We start from the raw sequence: 18,209 nt of genomic DNA, 5'->3' as shown, positions 1-18,209 counted from the left end.
AACACACAGCCAATATCCTCTTTTACACACCCAAAATCCGTAACATTAGCGGGAAGGGACATGCTCACTCCGAGTAAAGTGACACCCTCAATAAAGTCCCAGTCTAACTTTCCCTTTTTTAACTAAAAACCAGCAGCCCCCTTCACAAATATCTGCCCAGTCAGTCATATCCAAAGCCTTAAAATGATCAGACCATCGACACAGGCTCAGTGCATCCTCTCAACAATATTACTACCAACATTTACAATTATGGTTTATGTGTTTATTAGATTTTATACATACCTGCAGCCCTCTTCCATCTGATGATGACAGCAACATCACAGCAGCTGCATCTGAGGACAAAGAGAGCCGCAATTAGCTTCATCTTTTGGTATTTAATTCCAGGTAAACAGACAGAGCTGTGCTCTCCAAAAAGAGTGACATTTGAACCTCTTATGTTATATTTTCACGTCTGTAACTTTTCAAACGTGACTGACAAAGATGACAGAGACAGTACAGCAAATATCAGTGGTCCGAGTGGGTTCTGACAGCTGCAATTCCAGCAAAATATATATAAAAAAAAATCAGCCTCATAACTAGAAAACTCAGCTTTCACTCAGTGGAATAAACTAATTTGTACTGTGCTGGAATTTAAAAAATCAGTCTTTCTGTCTCGTCAGTTAAAAATTAATATTTTTACATCAGCTTTAGTTTCTAACCATAATATTTGACAGTTTTTCTTATCAGTCAGCAATTAAGTGTTTAAAAATAGGATTATAAGTAGAATTCGTGTTTGCGCTCAGTTCGATTTAGTGTGCACGTTCTTTGCTGTGTTTTTGTGTGTGTGTGTGTAACATATAACATGAAACATATAACATACCTGTGTGTCTGTGTGTGTCTGTTAATTCCAGATGTCTCACATGGTGGCTGCTGTCACATAGTCTTTTTATCTCCTGCAAGAAAAAAATACAAATGAAAAGATCAAATTACAAACCTTTTGTGTCGCCATATAGTAGACTTTTTATATCTCACACACACTCACACAGACACTGACACAGTGAAAACACGGAGCATGAGAAACACACACACACACACACACACACACACACACACACACACACACACACACACACTCCGTCGAGTGATGATTTGGAAACAGAAGTGATGGCACACACACACTCACAAACACACACACACACACACACACACACACACACACACACACACACACACACACACACACACACACACACACACACACACACACACGCATATGTAGAACCGCGCACACACACACGCAGCCAGACATAAGCATTCAAGAAATTAAACAAAACCCCAAACACATTCACATTCACATTTAATATTTCTTTAAGTCTGTACAATCTGTTCAGTCTCATCATCATGTTGAAAAAAAAACACATACATGTTTTTGTCCAACACGCGCACACTTACACACACACACACACACACACACACACACACACACACTGATGCCACATGTAACACTCAAGCTTCCATCAACTGTTTCTGCAACATAGTCTTTACATAAACAGCTTGAATTACAGCAAAAGCACCCCTGAACATATAAAGTGTAATTTCATCAAAAATCATCCCAAAGAAAAATGAATTCATCATTTTCTTTGTTAAATCAACACAGAAATTTACATTATAAACTATGTGAAATTCCCTGCCTAAATCTGGAAATAATGAGCATGCAAGGAAGATGCTTTCATCACAAATCAGTTTCCTCTTGGATATAAATAAGACAAGAAAATAAGTTTTACATTTAAGTTTCATGCTGGTCGAACATTTCATAATATAACACAAAGCTAGAGTTACTGGTTTACACACAAGCTGGATTCAATTCTTAAATATAATAGATTAAAATGTGACTTTATGTGTGCCTTTATATATAGTGTGTTTAAACAACTGTTGCTCATCTATTTCATCTATTGAGGATGATACACACACACACACACACACACACACACACACACACACACACACACACACACACACATTTCCAGCTGTTATGAGTGTGTATAACTCTTGCAGACTTGTATGTTTTAGCGTGTGTGTGTTGTTTCCTGTACTTTTACAAAAACATTTTACAGCAGTTTAACTGATATTTGCCATGTGTGTTTGTGTGTTTGTCGCACTCAGCATTTTAACCTGTGAGTGTGAATGAACCTACATTCACATTACTGACTTAATAAAATAAAAAAAAAGAATGAAATACCCTGCACTCCCTCTGCATGGACAGAAATAAAAAGCCAGCTGTACACACACTGTGTCCAGTTTTTCATGCACTATGTATCGTATGTAGGCACTCAGAAACACAGTCAGACCCACACACACTCTCACACACCCATGGACAGTCGCTCATCATGTGATAATAAAGCTAGTAAATTACAATTTGAAACCCCACAACTTTAAGATAAAAAAAAGTCCTGAGAAGTTTAAAACACTTTAAACTAGAATGATGTTCTAAAAACTTTCTAATTGTGGTTTTACATTTGTGTTCAGTACTGTTTCAAATGAATTTAATGCGCAGTGTGAAACCTCACGTAAAGGAGCCTGTATAACAGCAGAATGAGGCTGTAACGTCACCACACTGCATCACCTCCCCTCACTGAAGTCACTGTGGAGAATTTTCAAAATGACGTACAAACCAGTGAGACCAGTGAGTCAACACCACGCTTCAAAGTCTGCAAACACAAGCTTCTCACACACACACAAATACTGCACACACACACTTTAGACAGCTGAACAGGAGGATCAGGTGTCTGGGAAGTATCCAGAGTAGTGTTAGGCTCATATTTCACCTGATATTTGCCTTTACATGAAAGCTGAATATGAGCCTGTTGATGTCATCTGTCTTTAGGTTTAGACTTGACTTTTTTGATCCAGTTTTAAGGTATCACTCAGTAAAACCTGCTATCAAACCCATCTAAACTAAACCTATCAGCGTGGGTTTCAAATGAAAGTTTCTGTGACTTACGGTGGAGCAACTGCTGTGAACGACTGAACAGACATGCAGAGGAATCTGTTTGCTTCAAAATAATCGCATTTAAGGGCATTAAATTCCTCCCTTCATGAAGTTTATAATGTTTATAATGTCCTCCTGACTGCAGCTGGCACTGACTCTTATTGCGCCCCCATCATAGATGCTACATGCTACATTAACATAAGTCTCCACGTATGACTCAATGAACGTACATTTTTAGATTATTATGTCTGCACAATGCACATTTTCTTTATACTTTAGAATGTGAACTTTTGTATTTTCCTTGGTAAATATATTCCATCCTCTCATTTTAAAGACTGTACAGCTCCTTTCATTTTATATTTTCCTCATTTTTCTTTTTTGTAGACTTCTGTTTTATTTATGATTTTTGGCCTTAGTGCTGTACTTGCTTTTCATTTTCTCCTACTACAGTATGTTTATTGTAATGCACAAATACCAGGGCAAATTCTTTGAATGTAGAAACCTACATGGCAATGAACCTGATTCTGATTCTGGATTCAGCTTCATGATCATTTTGTAGGAGGAAGTTTGTGGTGCTGCTGAAATGTCCTGTGAACTGACACGTGTTTGCATTATTACATCCACCCCATTTATGTCAGTGATGGTAGGCTGAATATCAGAAACACCTCTTTGTGGAACATAATACAGCTCAGCAGCACCACAAACTGCATCCACCAGAACAATCATACAGCTGAACCAAAGCCTCTCTGAAACAGATTCAACAGGAATAAACAGGATTTATTGCAGGACTGTTGTATTAGACTGCATTAATTTTTGCTAGGTGTACTTAATAATGTGGCAACTACGCACAAGCAATCAGATGATTTAATCCAGAAATACTAGCACTGGGGCTGAGTGTCAAAAACCCCTATCAGACAAACTCTCGTCAAGACATTCATACAATTTCAGGAGAAAATAATTAATACTCTGGGGTGAGGTTTGCCCAGCTGATGTTTACATTGTTAAGAAGGGTTGTGGTGCTGTTTTTCTGGGAAGGTTTAAGATGTCTCATCTTTAAGAACTGAGTCCTCCTGTTGGTTTTTATTTTCCAACCCCCTATGGAAAGGCATTAGATATTGTTGAGGCAAACTTTAACATTCAGGAAGCAAACTCTTCGCCATTTCAGGAGGAAGCTCCCCTGATGATTTCTGCACCCTGGAGTAGGTGAGCCGGTGAAAGATTAGGCCAATGCTACTGTTTATAACCATCATATCAAGATCTGACAAAATCTCTGGATCCAGCAAAGTTTTCGGTGAAAACAAATTCAAATACTGATCCAGAATCTGCCAAAAATGTCTGCTGGTGTCACATCAGGTGTGCTGTTTGCAGCTAACACTCCTGTCCTTAAAACACTGAATCACCTTGCACTGTCCCCTGAACTATTTCATGAAACTCACTTGTTCTGCTGTTTTCAAGTTGCAGCTGAATGGTTGAAATGTCAAATATCCTGACAGGGTCTACAAAGTGGTTTGAAACTGGTACAAGCAGGTGTGCTTTTAAGCTCAGCTGGAGCAAAAGTTTCTGCATTCAAGGACACGAGCTGTTGATTGTTGGAGATTTTGTACCTCTTTGCCTGCAGATACACAGACTGTATGTGGACAAACTAAAGATGTTTGCAATATAATATATTAGCCCTAATTGAACATTTTTGGACAAATCAAGCCACGTAAACAGTAGTTTTGGTAGTTGTTAAAGTCAATTTTACTCTGGCTTTCACCTTTAGTGGTGTCTAGTTATAACATACAGTCACTTCTTGAATTAAGACTTTTGGTCATTGATTTAAGTGAAAAAGACGTCGAGTTCAGGTTAGTTTCAGTGCTTATATCCATTTGTTTTCATCTGCAATCAAAATGTTTATTTTCACCAGACACAGAGCAATTCATGATTAAGCAATCAATAGTCACACCCATTTACCTTCCCATACTGGGAACACTGGGCGTGGCCACTGAAACCGGCTTGCCTCTAAGGGTTTCAGGTGGTGCCTCTGGAAAAAAGGTGTTGGTAGATCCAAGCTCTCTCGCCGCCCGTCTTGCTGCCTCCTCCCTCCCTGTTGGGGCCAACAGCTGTTATTGTTCTTCTCTGCTTCATCAGCTGTATTTATTTCCATTTTCTCTCTCCTCACAATCACCATCTGAGTCCTGAAAGTATAGAAAAATGACAGATTCAGCAAAAAAAACATGGAGCACACACACTTTGGTGGAAAAAATTGACCTGGACAACACTAAGAGGTAGATCAAGTTCAACACTGTGCGGCTGTCAAACAGTGAGTCATGTTTTTTCCATAAGATGACGCAAATATTTAACACATGCATGAAAGTGAGATTGTAATTAATAGAGAAACAGTCACACACACTGAGGTGCATGTCACACTCAAACCTCCATCCACTCTCTGTGCAGCGTATTTTTAATGTAAACAGCTTGATTTATAGCAAAAGCATCCCTGAAGACATAAACTGTAAATTCATCATCTCAAATAAAATTAATTCAACATCTGCTTTGTCAAATATGAAATTAACATAATCAATTACTGGAAATTTAAATGGGGGGGGGGTCAATAATGAGCATGCAGGGAAAACGTTTTCACCATTAATTAGTTTTCTGTCAGATATAAAAAAGACAAGATCAGAAGGTCATAATAAGGTTTGCATTTCTGGTCATGTTTGTCTCAGTCGTGTATGTTAGAATTAACATGACATAATATAACACAAAGCTAAAGTTAGTGGTTTACACACAAGCTGGATTCAGTTCTTTAATATAATAGATTAAAATATAAATGTCTCCTGATATATAATGGTTGTATGATTAAATATATATCTCTCAGTTTCATGTTGAGGACGATAAAAAGACACACACGCACACACACACACACACACACACACACACACACACACACACACACACACACACACACACACACACACACATGCACGCACATGCACACAAAAATATAAATAGACAATATTTCACATTCTTTTCTTTCATCCCATAACCATGTGCACACACACACACACACACACACACACACACACACACACACACACATTTCCAGCCCTTACGAGTGTGTGTGACTTTCGTTAAACTTGCGTGTGTTAGTGTGAGCATGTGTGTGTTGCAGACAATTTTCCTGTACTTTTACAAAACATTTTTATAACATTTGAATAGATATTTTATCCAAATGCAGCTTAACTGCAACTTACATTCATCTCATAGACGTAATGAAATGAGAACAATACCACACAGACACACACACACGCATGCATGCACATGAACACACACATATAACATCAACCACTCACACACTGTGCCCCATTTTTCATTTATGTATGTAGATGCTAAGAAACACAATCAAACCCACATACACCCTCTCTCTCTCTCTCTCTCTCTCTCTCTCTCTCTCTCTCTCTCTCTCTCACACACACACACACACACACACAGACACACACACACGGACTGTCACTCTTCATGTGATAATAAAGCTGGTAAATATAAAGACATTAAGTGAAAAAAACACTGTACATTAAAATAATGCTCTGAATAGCGTTAATAAATGTGTTCAATTCTGTATGAAAATAATGCAAAGGAGTGTATAGAATAGCAGCAGGAGGCCGTAACGTCACCTCCCCCCACTGAAGTCACTGTGGAGAGTTTTTAAAATGACGCACAAACCAGTGAGACACCTGCTGTGGTCGACACTTCAAAGTCTGCAAACACAAGCTCCTCACACACACACAAACACTGCACACACACACACTTTAGAGCCCTGAACCGGAGGAATCAGGTGAAGTTACCAAAGTGTACAGATTAGTGTTAGACTCATGTATCATCTAATGGTTGCCTTTTTTTAATTTCAATTAAAATTTTGCCATTTTCTGCTTTATTTGACAGTGACAGCTGTAGGAAACAGACAAAGGAAGACGTGCAGCAAAAGGCCCCGGCTGGAATTGAATCCATATCCTTACTGTTAGGACTTGATACCACCGGGGCCCCTGATAATTGCCTTCAAATGAAAACTGAATATGCGCCTGTTGATGTCATCAGTCTTAGACATGATGGAGGTTTGGACTTGATTTTACTGAACCAGCTTTTACTGAATATTTAATTTCTTCAACATCAAAATAATCACATTTAAAGGTATTCAATGTGCACTCAGTTGTAAGTAATTCCTCCCCTCATGAAGGTTATAATGTTTTCTTTTGTTTCTTCCTGACTGCAGCTGACTTCAGCAGCAAAGCCTGGGACCCACACTGGCGCTGACTCTTAACCCACTCTGTGGACACTATATGTTCCATTAACGTAATTATTAATTGTCACTGTGCTGTACTTGTTGGTCCTGACCAGCCTCTTCTTTGTTCCCCTTTCAGCTTGTCTTTCCATCTATTTTCCTCTTTTCTCTACCTGCAGATACACAGACTTTATGCAGACAGATAAAGTAACTTAAAGTCTTGTTTTGGACATTTTTTCAAACCAATTTTACAATTGTAACATTAGTATTAACAAATGCTTCAATTAAGACTTTTGTCCATTGATTTTACAGTGAAAAAGTGACAAGTTTACAATTCTATCAGTGTTTATATACATTTGTTTTCATATACATTTTGTTTTCAGCACGACTGGGACCCATTCATAGCTAACAATCAACAGTACCACCAATTTACCTTCCCACAGTGGGATTAGAGGGCTGTCTGGATCTGAGGACAGGGGGGCAGCTTGTCCCACTCAAACCAGCCTGACTCTCAGGATTTCGGGTGGTGCTCGGTTGATCCAAGCTCTCTCGCTGCCCGTCGGGCTGCCTCCTCCCTCCCTGCCGGGTCCCACAGGCTTTATTGTTCCTCTCTGCTTCATTGGATGTTGGGTCACATTTTCCCTTTTCTCACAATCATCATTTGAGCTCTGTGAATATAAACAAAATGACACATTTAGGAGAAAACATGGCATACACACACTTTTTAGTGGCATGCATGCACATTAACAAGGGTACAAAAAATGACCTGATTAACACTAAGATGTCATGAAAAACCTTTTCATGACCTGAAGCAAGTATTTAACACAAGCATGGAGTTTGGACTGTAATTAATAGAAAAACAGTGTGTGTGAGTGCAGGTAAAAGGGTATGAACCTTTTTTGGGGTGGAAAACAAAATGTGGCGTCCCGCTTTTTTCAACCCAGCAGCACAGACTGCTCACAGTTTCCCTTTTTGACAAAACTGAGTCTGCATCTGCTGTGACGTTATGGTGAGACACACACACGCACACACAATAAATGAGAGTGTATCACAAGTTGACGATACGCTGCGTGCCAAAAACACACTATTTTAAAAGCACACAAACACAAAAAAAAAGTGATGCCACAGGAATACACACACAGACACATACTTACACACCTACAACTTTCCTTTTTTTACTCTCAAACACATAAAAATACATTAAAGTTCACACTAACAAAGGTTCAGTGAATAATGGTGCTTAATTTACAAACGACAGTCAAACCGACAGCAGCACAATATGAACATTTGCACATATCTGCATTGATCTGGCAACATAACTGGTTTCTTTCTCCCCTGTAAACACAGCTGCCCGTGTGTAATTGTGTGTTTTTATACTGTCATTTAATGTTTAGAAGTATTCACAACTGCAACTTCAGCTATCTAATCTTATGTTTCTGTTTTCCTGCTGTCTTTATGTGGCTGTTCTGATTCTTTATTCACACATCAGTGGTGCATAAAGTCTGATTCTTGTATTTAAAGCATTAACTTCCTTTTAAATATTAATTCTATGTGTCTTACATCATTCCCATACTTCACCCTTTAATGTAAATAATGAATTTTGATCACAGAGATTTACTTCAGACCCCGATATAAGTTACTGTGTGTGTGTGTGTGTGTGTGTGTGTGTGTGTGTGTGTGTGTGTGTGTGTGTGTGTGTGTGTGTGTGTGTGTGTGTGTGTGTGTGTGTGTGAATCATATGGTTTGTGTTTGTCAGGGTGGGCTCACAGTTTGTCACCACTTTGCTTCTGGATGGTTTGGTGTTTTTTTCTTTTCTTCTAACATTTTCTTAAATTTCCTTTTCTCACTTTGTGCATTTTAAAGTAAAGCACATTGAGTTTATTTGTCATGAAATGTGCAAGATAAATTTAACTGCATTGCCTTGACAAAATAAAGACTCAATTTTACAAAAACAGACTCAGATAATGTGTGTTACAATGAGTTTTCTCTGCCCAGCTCCCTCTTTTACAGAATGAATTGTCTAAAATAGTATCAGTTTTAATTTCTGAGAGTTCGACATCAACCCCTTTAGCACAAGCTTTCTGAAAAAACAGCCTCTGAGATGCAGGAGTGCTGCTCTGCCTCTCTGGAGCTCTGTGCCTTCAGCTGTACAGTCAGCCATTTTCTGTCAGACATGAGGAGGCTTCACTGAAGCTGCACTGCTTCTCAAAAGAAGGCTTTTAGAGGTAGTTTTGCCTAAAAAACACTCCTACACATGGAGACAAGCACACGTGGATGCAGTAAACAGCAGCACTAATGACGCCAAGGAGGGTTTTATGATTCAGTTGTTCTCCACATGCCTGACTGCCAACCCAATGATGGCCACAACAAAATGGCAGACGTGCATCAAGGACAACCAGACGTTTAAGTTGAAATAAACATCTGGGAGGCAACTTTAAAAGGCAGACAATCTAATTTCACCTGTTATTGTGGCTTTGATCACCTTGCTGTGTTTGAGATGAGTGAACAGGCAGTTTTTCTTTTTCAGAATGACTGTGAAGCTCATCAGTTAGTTATGAAACTAGGCTTTTAATAGGTTTTATCAGACGGGTTTAACTTTTCCTTTCCTTGTTTTCATGCTCCCTGAAAAGAGATCTGACTTTGTTGCAATATTTTAGAAAATCTTTCCTTTTCCTAAACTCTTAAAATTGTTAAAATCCCCACTATCAAGCAAGTTGGTGGCATTTAATGTGCAACGCATTCGTTCAGCAGGTCGGGACTCAGCCTGTCGAAATATCTCTGCTTGATATGATGAAGGTTTGGGCATGATTTTACTTAAACTCTAAGACACATCTAAAAGGTCATTAGTTTAGGTTTCAAATGAATGTTTTCGTGCCTTATGACAGTATAAGTGCTGTTGTTGTGGAGAGACTGAAAAAAAGATTGAGGGGAGACACTGCTCATCTGAAATGTTTTTGGCTTCAGAACAATCACATTTAAATATACTGAATCTTAGCATTCAGCAGCCTCAATCCACAAATACTAACATTAACACCAGCCTTTAAAACACGCATGAAACAGGAGCTCTAAAAGTCCTGTTGGAAGAGTTTAACCTTGGTTTTATTCATGGTCAAACATGTTTCAGGACAGCAGAGTTAAGAATTGTCTTATGTCGAGAGATTCAGTTTCAAGCTGTTTGAAAATCTATGCTAAACTAAACTATTGATAAAAATTTGAAGCACTTAATGAGCAGTCCACAGCTATGGACTCACTCAGTGAAATCACTCCAGTGCAACGCCCTCCTCACTAAAATGAATGCATGTGTAAAGCTTTATCAAGAGGTAAAAACATTATATGTCAACATTATATTAACTGACTTGAACTGCTGTAGATGAGACAATGAGGGAAGATCTCAGCATCTGAACTAAGCTTTTTGACTTCTCACGAATTAACAGCGTCCGGATGACGTGAGGTGTGTCCAAAAATAACCCAGATGCTGCGACAGACAGACAAAGGTTGTTTACATGTTGACTGAATGTTGGCCCCTCTGAAAAGCAAGAAAAACATCAGGCCACGTCTGCACCGAACCACAAACACACATCCAGAAGCGTATAAATGCATGAAGCTATCAGTATTCAGGCTCTCTCTTTCTTTGTCATTCAAACACACACACACACACACACACACACACACACACACACACACACACACACACACACACACACACACACAGAAACACATACTATTCCATTAAAATTGTTCACTGTATTAATTTAGTTATGGGCACAAAAGCCATGTGCTGACCGCAGCTGCAGGTCAGAGTCGTTTCTACTCCTCTACGCAGTTTGGGATGTGTGAGTTTGTGACTGTTTGACCGAAGTTTTTGTTTGTATATTTGCACAATATTTTCTTTTTAGTTTATATTCATTTAATGATTTTGTAGGAGTGTGCAGGATTATTTCCTTGTTGGAGGAGTTTTTACCATTATCACGAGCTGAGATGAACTTTTGTTTGGCTGACGACTACATGAACACATTGGCTGTGATTATTGTTGGTACTGCATTGATGAAACAACTGCTCGAGTGCTCCAAGTATTTAAGCAAGTATTTAACACATGCATGGAGTTTGGACTGTAATTAATAGAAAAACAGTGTGTGTGAGAGCACGTAAAAGGGTATGAACCTTTTTTTTTTCAACCCAGCAGCACAGACTGCTCACAGTTTCCCTTTTTGACAAAACTGAGTCTGCATCTGCTGTGACGTTATGGTGAGACACACACACGCACACACAATAAATGAGAGTGTATCACAAGGTGACGATACGCTGCGTGCCAAAAACACACTATTTTAAAAGCACACAAACACAAAAAAGAAGTGATGCCACAGGAATACACACACAGACACATACTTACACACCTACAACTTTCCTTTTTTTACTCTCAAACACATAAAAATACATTAAAGTTCACACTAACAAAGGTTCAGTGAATAATGGTGCTTAATTTACAAACGACAGTCAAACCGACAGCAGCACAATTTGAACATTTGCACATATCTGCATTGATCTGGCAACATAACTGGTTTCTTTCTCCCCTGTACACACAGCTGCCTGTGTGTAACTGTGTGTTTTTATACTGTCATTTAATGTTTAGAAGTCACGACCCTTTTATTGTGGAAAGATCACAGACAAGCAAGATGCAGAGAAGATAAAGTGGATTTGATCTGATTGATTGATATTGTTTTTTATGTTTTTAAACTAAACCAATTATTGAAGAGGTTTGGATTATTCTTTTTTTTCTGTAAAAATAAGACATATAACAGTGAGGATAAAACACAAAGACGGGACAGAAAAGGCTAAAACATTCTGATTTTTTTGATCAGTTCAGCAAACTGTATTTTCAATTGACCCATTTAGCTGAATAATTTTTAAGTTTAGTTACACAGACGTTTTCCATGCATCTGACTCATATCCAAACTGCAAATTAGAGCAGAATAATCTTAAATTTCTGCTGTACATCATCAATATTACACGATTGGACCGTTAGAGTTAAAGTCTTGCTGCCCTGATCGTGACCCCGTTACTGTGGGGAGATTACAAAGGAGCCAACACGCTGGGAAAAGAAAGTCGAGCTGATACAGACATCTATTTCATCATCCCCTTCAGTAAATACATATCAGAATAAGAATTTCAATTGGATTAAATATTATGAATTGAACTGCTGATAATTTGCTTTTCCAGTGATGATGGCACAGAGTTTGTTCAGCTTAGTCCTGGTGAAACACACACACACACACACACACACACACACACACACACACACACACACACACACACACACACACACACACACACACATTGACTGATCTGCAATTGTCAGAAATTAAAAATCATTCCAAGCTATTTTCTATTATTTATTTATATTGAAAAGGCAGAAACTCGATCAACAGCATTATTTATTAGTTAGTTTACTGTAAAGCTCCAGTGTTCCACTCACAGTAAAAATATCATTTAATCAAGGCAATCTGGTGAGATTTAGGAACGTTTGTCGTGATTTTCATACTTTAACATTAGTCGTTCTGTAGGTTGAGGGACTTTTTTGCTACGACTGTTTCAAAACTGATTGAGTAAACCCAAAAAACACACAGAAAAAAGTGAGCCTGTATTTGTTTCCTCTTTTCTTTCCTCACTCCAGCTCTGATCTGCTGATGTTCAAAAGTGAAAATGGGGAGAGGGTGAATAAAAAGGAGCAAAGAAAAGAAAACAGGAGTGAAATCATCATTTTTGGGTGTTTGGTCTTGATACACACACCTTGACTCTGAAAAACTGAAAGTCTATTTAAATCTTATTTTACTTTTACTGTATCTTTAACTTTTCTAGTTTGTCATCTGTTTGCTTTTAAGTGTTTTATTAAACATGTCAGCTGTTGTTTAAATGTTTAATGTATAAAAGTGCATGTAGGAATATCTGCAAACCTCCTTTCAGGCGTGTCTCACAACAGTCAGTCACAGTTTAACCTCCAGAGTCACTGAGCAAGCTGTATTTTTGACTGTATCACCTCATCTGAGCGTCAGTTCCTTCGAGGCAATGTTGAATCTTTATCTAAGTCACAGCTGCTACTTTACAATTTACACAGAAAAACATAACTGTAAAATTTCTAAATATTCAATTGCTTACAATATTGATTCCCAAAAAGTTGAGATGCTGTGTAAAACATAAATGAAGTACAAAGACAATATATTTAATATTTTCCCTCATCAGCTTCATTCTTGATTTTTGTAAATATCTGCTCTGAATTTGATGCAGCAACACGTTTCAAACACGTTGGGACAGGAGCAGCTAAAGACTGGGAAAGATGTGGAACGCTCCAATAACACCTGTTTGGAACATTCCACAGGTAAACAGGTTGATTGGTAACAGGTGATAGCATCATGACTGGGCATGAAAGGGGCATCCTGGAAAGGCTCAGTCGCTCCCAAGCAAGGATGGAGAGAGGTTCAGGGTTGTACATTTACTGAATTCAGCTGTGCTTACAGACACAGTGAAAAGAAAACTGCATGTGTTAAGTGTTTATTTGTTGCTTGTGAAATGCTAAATATGCAGCAAAAATGCAAATTTCTGTGAATTTTTGCATCAAAATCCCTCATTCCTTAAGGTTTTATGTGATGGGGAGGTTTGGGGGGGGGGTTGATATAACGCCACCTAGTATATAAAACAAGACTTAATAACAGCAACATTTATAGTAAGAGGTGTGTGTTTGGATTGCAGCTGCTAAAACCTTTGTTTACATTTCCAAATAAGGTGGTTGAGGTTTGATTTATTCATTGAACATTTATCCTCCTCTTGCTCCAACAGTGCAGGTGAAGGAGGTGTGTGAGGAGGTGAACAGTCCTCTGTAGCTCCATGTGGAGCTACATTTTTCATAACTTTTTCATAACCCAATCAAGTTTCAAGCATTTGATTGAAATAATGCTCATAACTAAATCACACATGCTCAGATTTCACCCAGAAATTCATTGCAATACTTAAGCTAAAGCCACTCTAACTTTATGTTCAAGAGCTGATCATTTTCAGCGGTACAGGAAAGTGTTTGAGGAAACTAAAGTGGTAACTAAGGTCACATTTCTCTCTCTATGTGATGAAATTGACGTAAGTTTGGCTTCAGTGGAGGGCAGACACAATGAAGTAATTAAAAAAAACCCTCTTTTAGTTTCCTTTATACATACTTTATTAGATAATGTTGTGTTTGCATTTTAGCTACAAAGAACACTGTCCTTTACTGTCTCATCTGTGACTGACATTCAATTCTAGTCTGTTTCTAAGAGAATATCAGCTGTAAATAAAAGCACTGTCTGAATAAGGTACATTTTGTTGAACCCTGAGTAGCGTCTGCAGGTGTTCCTTTCAGGCTGCATGCAGCTTCAACAACCTTTACCAAAAAGGTAGAGCAGCCTTTATGTCGTCAGAGGGGCAAACATTAAAGAAGAGCTTACAAACACTCCGTGCACCACTGGCTGCTGCTCATTAAGCTTGTTGTCTTTGACAATAAGGTAATAACTGAAGGCCACTCAGATGAGTGCATCAACATTTTTATCAAATCACATTTTGTATCATCTGGATGTCGGTGGCTGGACAGTCAGAGGACATTGTTTAGAGGAACTAAGAAGAAAATCTACCTGAAACAATCGAATTTAGGGGGTAAAAATCCTATTTTTGTCCTTTTTCCATGCCCTCAGCTGAACTACAGTGAGAGGTGACAAAAAAAGAGAAAAAACTGAAGGTTTGGACAAACCTTCAGCAGAGATGACTTCAGGAAGGTTGGACAGACATTCTCCTGTATTGTCTGATGTGGAAATATTCAGTATATCACAGCACATATAGACGTAGATAGAGCAGTAGACATTGTACTGACTTATGCATTTATGTTTAATCTGTCTGGAAGTTCAACATCTGGCAACAATATGGAGTCAGATTTACTCTGCATGTCCGGCCGCCACAGTGATCAGCTGACATGAGACAAAACGTAACTGCATTTTAACTGAAAATTCCATTTTTCTACATGTTGAGACTTTAAATTCATAATAAAAGACAGAAGAGGTTGTTGCTTTCAGATGATGCAGATCATCCAGACTCACAAACAGCTCTAAATGAGGATAAACATTCAAACTGAGTGAGTGTTTAAAAATTCAGGGTTTAATCATATGACTTAGTTGATTCTGTTTTTAAAATATGTTTTATGTTTTACACTTTTAAATGTTTTTATTGTTTAGTTTTCTTTCTGATTGGGTCATATGGCCACACACTGCACATGACTCTCACATTTAATCTGTGTGCTTCAGTTGTGGTCTGACCTGAAATCAGATCGTGAATTCAGTAAAAATATGACTTTGTGTTTTCATATGGTGTCAGATACATAAGAAATATTCCTACAAAATTTGGATGAGCTCTAAATTTTGTTCTCTAAAAGCAGAATGCACTCCTGACTTATTCTGATTCTGATTCTGACTTAAACTCCATATGTTCCAATGGCACACTGCTGTATACAGGTATACTAATATTCAATTGTGTTTTTATTGTTAAGATCCAAAACAAACCCTAAAACAAACTTCCACTGATGTTCATTATATATTGTAGTGTTAGCAACAGTTGCAGAGGCAAATATCTCATAACCTCTACACATAAAACTAAACATACGTACATGGAAACATCCTACAGGTACAAATGAGTAACAATTAAATCTTAAACGTATCATCTGTCTCTCTGTTGTCTGCACTTGTGTCTACAATGAGGGAGTAAATCCATAAAATAATTTGATATTTGGTGAAGTTTTCAATTGTGGGATGTAAGCAGTAATGTTTTAAAGCTCCAAACATCCTCTCTTTCAGTGACATTTCTTGTAGACTAAATAAAGCCAAAATGTGTCATTAAAGGAGTTTTCTTATACACTAACAGCCAAATTAGAACTCCATATATGGATATAGTTTGTTTAAATATAGCTTCCTTAACTTGGCTTAATGAGCTTTGTGAGCGGTTATATTTCTGGGTTTGGAGGATTAAATCTTTTGATATTTCCTGCGCAGAACACACTGGAAAGTTTTGACCGGGTGAAACGCTCTCTTCCTTTCCTGTGTTGTTTTTTTTGTACCTGCAAAGCTCTTTATTCTTCAGAATCAGAACCACAATGAAACACCACTGTGATGTTTTTGTGCATCAGTTCTACCACACAGAAATGAAAATGAGCAAGTTTCATTCAATAACTTACAGGCTAATAAGAAGATTATTATATTGAAATGTGTGTGTATTTGGGTATCCTTTGTTTCTGACTCTTCTTAATGAAAAGTTATTAAAAAGCTTAATAACAGATACAATTTCCATGTATTTACATTTGCTTCATTTGGTTTCAAATTAAAAAAGTGTTAGAGGGATAGAGGGAAACAGACATAATGATTTTCAGTTACCTCTGAACTCCTTTATGTGTGTTTCACTTAAAACATGTGATGCTGCTTCAAAACTTTGCATCACATGTGAATTATTCATTCTTGTGCATTGTGAAAATAATGTGATTTTGTGCAAAATGCAGCATTTTAAAAGAGCTTCACGTAAATTTATCAAAATGTTAAAGAGGAAAATCAAAGTGCTTAAGGAAAATTTGAATCTCAGTAAGAAGCAGAATTGTAGTTTTACAAATTAGAAAAGGAAATAGCTGAAATGTGAGTAAAAAGTTTTTCTTTTTTGTACTGTAACTGTTGTTACTTTGACCGATCATTTTTGTCTGCGTTCATGAACAGTCTAAAAAATTTGCTACATTTAAGAAGTGGAGAAACACAAATGAATGACAAAAACATGCTTGGGAAAGTTTGAAAAAGACGGAGTTTGAGCAAGTTTATTAAAATCCATACTGTGTGTGTGTGTGTGTGTGTGTGTGTGTGTGTGTGTGTGTGTGTGTGTGTGTGTGTGTGTGTGTGTGTGTGTGTGTGTGTGACAGTAAAGAGAGATCAAGGAGAAGAGAAAGTGTGAGAGTGAGTCAGTAAGTGTCAGCACGAGTGCGTCAGCATACGAGTGAGAATTTACTTTTTTTGTGCATTCCTGACATATGCAAGTGTGTGTGTGTGTGTGTGTGTGTGTGTGTGTGTGTGTGTGTGTGTGTGTGTGTGTGTGTGTTTACCAAACTGCAAAGACAAAGTGAGGAATCACTTTCACCTTGTTCATGAAATGATCTTATTGTTGAAAATTTGTAAAAATAAAATATAAAGAGGTCATCTTAATTGAAATAATTCAAAGTATAGCATATGAATTTCAGTTTTACTTTATAGTTTGAATTGACTACATTAAAAGTGAGCTCCTGAACTTGAAGTAACAGCTGCAAACAAAAGAAACTATTATTAGTCCCACACCGTAATTGTGTATATGCATGTGTGTGTGTGTGTGCGTGTGTGTGTGTGTGTGTGTGTGTGTGTGTGTATGAATGTGAGCCTTGATGTTTGGATCAACAACATCGGACAAATATCCAAGGAAATACATCTAACCGTCTGACGTGTGTGTGCACATGGTTACGGGATGAAAGAAAAGAATGTGAAATATTGTCTATTTATATTTTTGTGTGCATGTGCGTGCATGCGTGTGTGTGTGTGTGTGTGTGTGTGTGTGTGTGTGTGTGTGTGTGTGTGTGTGTGTGTGTGCGTGCGTGTGTGCGTGCGTGTGTGTGTGTGTATGAATTAAATGGACTGTATGCTGTGATGCTTCATTCACTTACGTCTACGGAACCACAGAGGTGGCTCTCACAGCACTGAGTGACGTCTGGACATGCACTGCTGTGTGTGTGTTTGCCTCTGTTTGTGTGTGTGTGTTTCCTGCGTCAGGGGCCACAGAGTAAACTCTTACCAAACCTTAACTTCCCTCCTTCCCACTTTCCTGAATCATTTTCCATGACCACCTATTGGACAAGTCTGCTTTCTATTGACTCATAACTAAAAAAGTGTGTGTGCGCATGCATGTGTGCTTGTG

At 38.0% G+C, this 18,209-nt stretch overlaps 1 long non-coding RNA gene across 4 annotated transcripts in view; it reads right to left on the bottom strand.

Annotated features, from left to right (window-relative positions):
• LOC139337196 (uncharacterized) overlaps nucleotides 1–18,209 on the bottom strand; it is a 54,910-nt gene that overhangs the window by 2,258 nt on the left and 34,443 nt on the right. For all 4 annotated transcript variants that reach the window (XR_011602524.1, XR_011602523.1, XR_011602521.1 and 1 more), the window contains 4 exons: nucleotides 7,663–7,897; nucleotides 4,922–5,145; nucleotides 860–932; nucleotides 283–332 (listed from right to left, as the gene is read on the bottom strand). This is a non-coding gene — a long non-coding RNA (uncharacterized lncRNA). The remainder of the gene's footprint in view (nucleotides 1–282; nucleotides 333–859; nucleotides 933–4,921; nucleotides 5,146–7,662; nucleotides 7,898–18,209) is intronic.

Source organism: Chaetodon trifascialis, chromosome 10, assembly GCF_039877785.1.
Source record: "Chaetodon trifascialis isolate fChaTrf1 chromosome 10, fChaTrf1.hap1, whole genome shotgun sequence".
Classification (NCBI taxonomy): Eukaryota; Metazoa; Chordata; class Actinopteri; order Chaetodontiformes; family Chaetodontidae; genus Chaetodon; species Chaetodon trifascialis.
Note: the sequence above shows the minus strand (reverse complement) of the source record. Positions and strands in the feature narration are given on the sequence as shown.